Source organism: Lotus japonicus, chromosome 3, assembly GCF_012489685.1.
Source record: "Lotus japonicus ecotype B-129 chromosome 3, LjGifu_v1.2".
Taxonomy (NCBI): domain Eukaryota; kingdom Viridiplantae; phylum Streptophyta; class Magnoliopsida; order Fabales; family Fabaceae; genus Lotus; species Lotus japonicus.
The window spans coordinates 44,524,170-44,530,412 of NC_080043.1; positions in this window are offsets into that span (position 1 = coordinate 44,524,170).

Below are 6,243 nucleotides of genomic sequence, written 5' to 3' on the forward strand. Positions count from 1 at the left end.
CATCCATCGCCCCCTTATTCTTCTCACTAGTTTCTAGCGAACTAGAAACAAACATCCGTACCTTACTCTTCAAGTAAGTACGCCTCATTGTGTTTGGAGGCGAGATCCGAAGGGATCAAGTAGTCGGGTTTTAGGGCAGGAAATAGTTATTCGACCCGGTAATGGTTATGTACTTTTCGTAATTGATTTAAATAAAAGGGTATCACCTACTTGTTCACTAATTCCATTTTATTAGTATTATCATCTATCTTCCTAAGGCGATTCCTAACATGTGACGTGTAGGTCAAGTTTTCAAATCCAAGTATCAATAACACATTAAGCCGGTGAATTATTTCCCCGTACCCTCCTACCTCAGATGTTTTTAAATTTATATATTGTCATAAGACAAATTCTTTTATCCGGCTTTTAAGCCGATTTCCTAAGTATCACCATATCCCATGGTATACTTTAGCTCCTTTCTAACAATGCAACAATACATCACTCACAAGCAATTCACATATGAATCACAAGCAATATTCAACATCACTTCATAAAATCCACAGTTATTGTAAACAAGCGAGTAGATAATAATATGTCTACTATCGCTTTAACGATTACTTAATTGTCGTGTACCAAGACAAGGTCTTGTCTAACCCCCCTTACCTATGACTCAATGATTTTTTTTAGACTCGAGAGCCTGATCCTTCACGCTCTGCATCATGGATTATGGTCGAGTTATAAATCTATGAAGCTAAAAATATAAACTAATTCATGCATTAAATTCATTTTCTTTTTATTACTCTTCTATTCCTAGACTTAACCAATTTTGTTTACTGACCTGATTTTGTTACTAAATTCAGTCCTTAAGCCCAAAATCACTTCTAGACTATTTAACTTATTCCTTAAGCCATTTTGCCAAAATCACTAATTCATTAGCTTACTAACTTAACTTACTAATTCATCATGCTAACCTACTGACTTCTGACTTCTGGTCTTTCATTACTCTATTCCTAGTATCCTTAACTCATAATCAAGTTCAGAATCACTTAATTAAGCTGATTAGTCTAGCTTAAGTTCAATTTAATCCTAAGTTTACTTGCAAATTAATAAATTCACAAACTAGGCTAAAACTAACTTCTGATACTCTTTTCCTATAGTTTCCAACCTTCTGAGTTCATCTAAACCATTATTAGAAGCATTTAGGCACTGTAACTACCTCAATTTGCCAGTTCTTGAGTCGGCCGTGAGGTGAAATTGGGGTTTTTCACCTCAAAGCTTTATCATCGATTCTATCTATCCTAAAAGGCTCTACCATGTTTCAGAAGCATAAAATGATTGATTTGGCACTCTAACTCGAGGCCAAAAGCTCAACCCGATAGCTTATTCGAGCTTGAAAATTCAAATATTGGTTCTGCTAATTCGTGGTGATTCGAGGCTCCAAACTAGTCTAAAGCTTCCTAAAAATTTCCTAACGTGCTTTAGGGTAAGTTTTGGATCAAAAACAACGCAAAAATGAGAGAGTTGCAGGAACTCACTCGCCGGAGAAGACGAGTGTAACACCCCGATTTTGGTGGCGTCACTTTAGTAACCAAAAATCAAATAAAACGGAAAAGCAGGTATATTTTTTTTTCGTTTTGTTTAAATAAAAAGACTTGTCAAATTAAAGACTCAACCCAATCGCGATTAACAGCGACTAACATACAATATACGTACAACCCTGGCTGCAACTAAAAACATCGTCAAGAGTGTCCTCAAGTGACGGAAAGTAACTGAAAGTGGTGCCCGCAGGCAAATAAGTGCGACCCATAGTCAGAGTCATAACCTTTATAAATACAGTCCTCCAAGAAAGTAAGTCATTCCAGAACGGCCTCCAAAAGACCTTCTACGTCCGACAAACTCCCTGTGATCCTCATGGAAGAGAACCACACAACAAGCTAATAGTCGGGGACCTACCCTGCCCCAAAATAAGAAATGACAATCAGAGCTATGACAACGACACCCGATATAATACAACCCTAACATCGACCCTCATCCGATCCTGCATGAAGTCCGGGTCCACGTCGAAGGCTCAGTAGTAGTCATTTCGCTCCGGGTCCTCCTCGAACGTTGAACCATCACGAATCAGCTGTTGAACGTCTGGCAGCAGGCCGACCGCCCAAACACAAACATGAACACAAAGCCAAGGCACGAGGGTCAACTCACAGAATATGATAAATAGTACAAGCAACATGTGAAGAATAAGGGGGTATATATATATGTTGTATATATACATATAAGTTTTGCATTGCCTACCCTAAGGTATATACATGGCATGTTATCAAATCTCTAGTAACAACACAATATTCAATATCTCAACAATTCAACAAATAACATAACGATGTTCACCAATATCAAATCATCAAAATCTCAACATATGAAGTTAGGTGATAAGGTTAGTCAAACAATGTATCGTCCTCCCATCGCACAAGTGTCTAACTAAACAAATGTTCCCTGTCATTTGCCCTGGGGTAAACGACGATGAAATCTCACGCTTCCATGAAGTCTCACGCTTCAATGGAGTCTTACGCTTTCACGAAGTCTCACGCTTCAGTGAAATCTCACACATTCACGAAGTCTCACGCTTCAGTGAAGTTTCACGCATTCACGAAGTCTCACGCTTCAGTGAAGTTTCGCGCCTTCATGAAGTCTCCGGCTTCAATGAAGTTTCACAGCTTCACGAAGTCTCACGCTTTAGTGAAGTTTCACGCCTCCGCAAAGTCTCCCGCTTCAGCGAAGGTTCCCGTCTCCACGAGGTCTCACGCTTCAGTGAAGTTCCATGCTTTCACGAAGTCTCACGCCTCAGTGAAGCTTCCCGGCTCATCCTTTGGATGGCTAAATAAACTGCTCAAAGAGCGAAGGAGTACCAATGTACTTGGAAACTTATAGTTCCCCGACTTATCCTCTAGATAGTCAAACAACAAACTGCTCATCGAGCGAAGAATACCAACATACTCAGAAACTTATTAGTTTCCCCAAAACTTGGATTTGGCGACACTTCTCATTTTCCAAAACTAACATCCAAGCCCTAAGTTTTCATCTGACATTGTTATCATTATTTAAAGGGTTCAGAGTTTGTTTAGTGTATTATGAATTTTCCTTGTAAAATAGTTTTCATTTAGGTTTATCTCTAATCTTATAAGTTTAAAAGATCCCATCATCCCAAGTAAGTCCCAGAGAAGGTCTCGATCCACTAAAATAATAAGGAACCGATCCTCGGTTCGTCCCATCAAACTTTTTCCCAAATTCTCATCTTGAGTATGGCATAACTACCCGTTTCCCCACACTCTGACGTTCCACAAATATTCGTATAATTGCACAGTATAATCAATATAATCCAGCAAATCATGTGCCCAAGTATTCACAAAGCCTATGATTATCCATTTAGCAAGTACAACATATGAATCAATCAATGGAAAATCAAAGAGATAAATAAATCTCAATCACCAATGTCGGCCGAAGCCTCAGAAAACGGAGACACATGTCTCAATTAGTTCACTCGGCCGAAGCCTCCAGAAAAACATTTCCCAGTCAATCACAATCAAGTGCATAAACAATAAATCAAGTCGAATTGGTCGACGCCTAAAACATTAGCTAGCAAGGTAAGTTGCCCTCACCTCTAGTTCCTCCAGAATAACAGTGTAAGTCACACTCACAAGCTTGCTCAGTCAAGTCCAAGGTTTCCACAAACGAACCTTAGAGCAAACAAAGCAAAAATCAATCAAAATAAGTCGGTACAATCGAAACAATACTAACTAATGTTAGACAAAGCACAAGAAGGGAAGGGCTTTCCCCGCATGGATGAGTTTTGACTCGATTCAAGTTTTGTACAAAAACACATTATTCGCTAAAACGTCCATAACTTGAGCTACAGAACTCAGAATGACACGGAACTAAAGCCAAAATTTCGACAACGGAGAGAGCTACGCTATAACTCAGGTCATACAGACCCAAAAATTAGTTTTGGACACGGTACCATACCAAATAAGTTTCGGCCACTATCAAAATAGGGTTTTCGAACTTTTTCTTCGATCTAATTTAATTCCTAGGTATTCTTAGGCGACATCCAGGCCAGGGAAATTCTCAGAAAAATTATCGGGTCGAAAACTAACACAGGGGTATTTTGGTCAGTGTTTTTAGCCCGAAAACTCAAAGTCAAAATTTTGAAAAATAAATTTGATGAGCGTGTTCCTAATAACATTTATAACAACTAATCCTACTGACGCCAAGCTCAGTCAGGAGTTTTTGATTCAAAAAGCGAAGCTTTTACCCAAAAATGGGTTTTTCCAGAAAATCGGATCTCTGCGACGATTCGGCGAGATTCAGCAGAAAACAACCGAATATTCATGCTCTTGGACATGTAGGAAATAAGTTTAGACACTGAAATCAAGTTATTTGGCAACTTTTACAAAAAGCTCAAAACTTTGAGCACAAAAAGACATAGAGAAAAGCGGCAGAATTGACGATCAGAGGTAAGGATTAGCATCTATACCTCGAGGCTCACGGCAAAATGGGTCCTGGGGATGAAGAAATTTTGAAATTTCACTATTTATAGGTTGGTGAAAACGCGGGAAAATGAAAATTTCGCAATTCCGATTTTTCCTGCACATTCCTCTGTGAATTATAAGAGAGAATCCGGCGACAGAATTTCAGAACTCGAAACAGGGTTCTTGGAATTTAAGCAAACGATTCACTAACGGTGTTAATTGATTTAACCCGAAAAGTTACTTTTTGCAGTTGATGTCGGATGAGAAAACTTCCTTCTGAAGAAAGATTAGAAACATCGAAAGAAATCGGTATTCACGTGTGAAATCTTCGTTTGAGGCTCCGAATAGAAAAAGTCTCCATCGACAGTTTATTTTAAGGTTCTTGAGCTATCAGAGATTCAGTTTCGGCAAACTTCCGAGAATCGGAATCGGACGTTCGTACATTCCAGGGTTTCGTGTCGAAACACTTGTCATGGAAATGAATAAGAGAAATTCATATATTTCTCTGAAGATTTTTGGAATTAGTTCCTATAGTGCTTTAAGAGTAAATTAATCGTTTACTAACGCTCTTGTCCTAGGCGTAAGCGAATAAGACTCGCGCTATAACTTATATCGACTTTAATACTATTCTTAGTCTTTTCCTGAACTTTCTCCTTCATAAATTTATTCCATTCAGTAAACACGTGTTCAGGTTTCCTTCACGATACATTGAAACCTAATCGTGGATAGGAATTTAATTAATTAATTTTATAACTGAAATTTTGGGTCTCACAACGAGGTTCGCCGGAGAAGATGATCGGAGGTGCTGATATCGTCACCGTCGTGCTGTTCCGGCTCTGGGACTTGCTCTACAGGTTATGGGGATGAATTTGGTGCTAATGGGTGTTGCTATGGAGGTCTGGAACGTGAGAAAAGTCGAGTTACAGGTAGGAGCACTCGCCGGATTCTGAAAAATGCTCACCGGAGTTGCAGGGTGCTCGCAGGTTTGGGTTTTCTGGGCTCAAAGCTTCATAAAACTGACCCAGATCCAATCCTTACTCTCTCAGGAACTCAATGGAACGAAAATTACTCTCTAACACTCAGTAATTTGAGAGAATCGAAGAGAAGAAGCTTGTGAAGCTCTTCTCGGTTTCTCACTCTCTATGAGCTCTCTGGTCTCTATGAGCTCTCTTCTCTGTTTCCCTAGGTCATTTGCACACAAATCCTAGGGCTCCGATTGGTCGATTTCTTTATCATTTTCCATGTCGAGACAAAACTGATGCAATATTATACTGGTTCAAGTTTGTTAGTGCTAAATTAGAGTGTATTTCCCCTCTCAAGGTTCAATATCACCTCTTTTGAGTGATTAAGGTATCACTCTTTTAGCTTGATTCGGGTTTTGATCACTCTGAGACAATGCATCTATCATTGCCAAAAGATGTGACCAGATCATCTATTTAGCCCTATCCTACCACTATCTCGATTTCATCCTCCTTTTGGGGTTATTATGACCATGTCTTTGGTACTTCTAGTGCCGGGTCGATTTAAAGTCGATTGACCGACGTCTCGATTTCTGTGCAAACAAGTAATATAATAAAATATCATATATACACGCATACACACACATATATATAGATATCATATGTATATAGTATAGTTATACTATTAGCTCATATTCACCTATTCCGACTTTCTAGGGTTTCGTGTCGCCTATGAGGTCTTTACCTGGTTGGTGGGATGTTACAAAACAAGGCAATCCCCC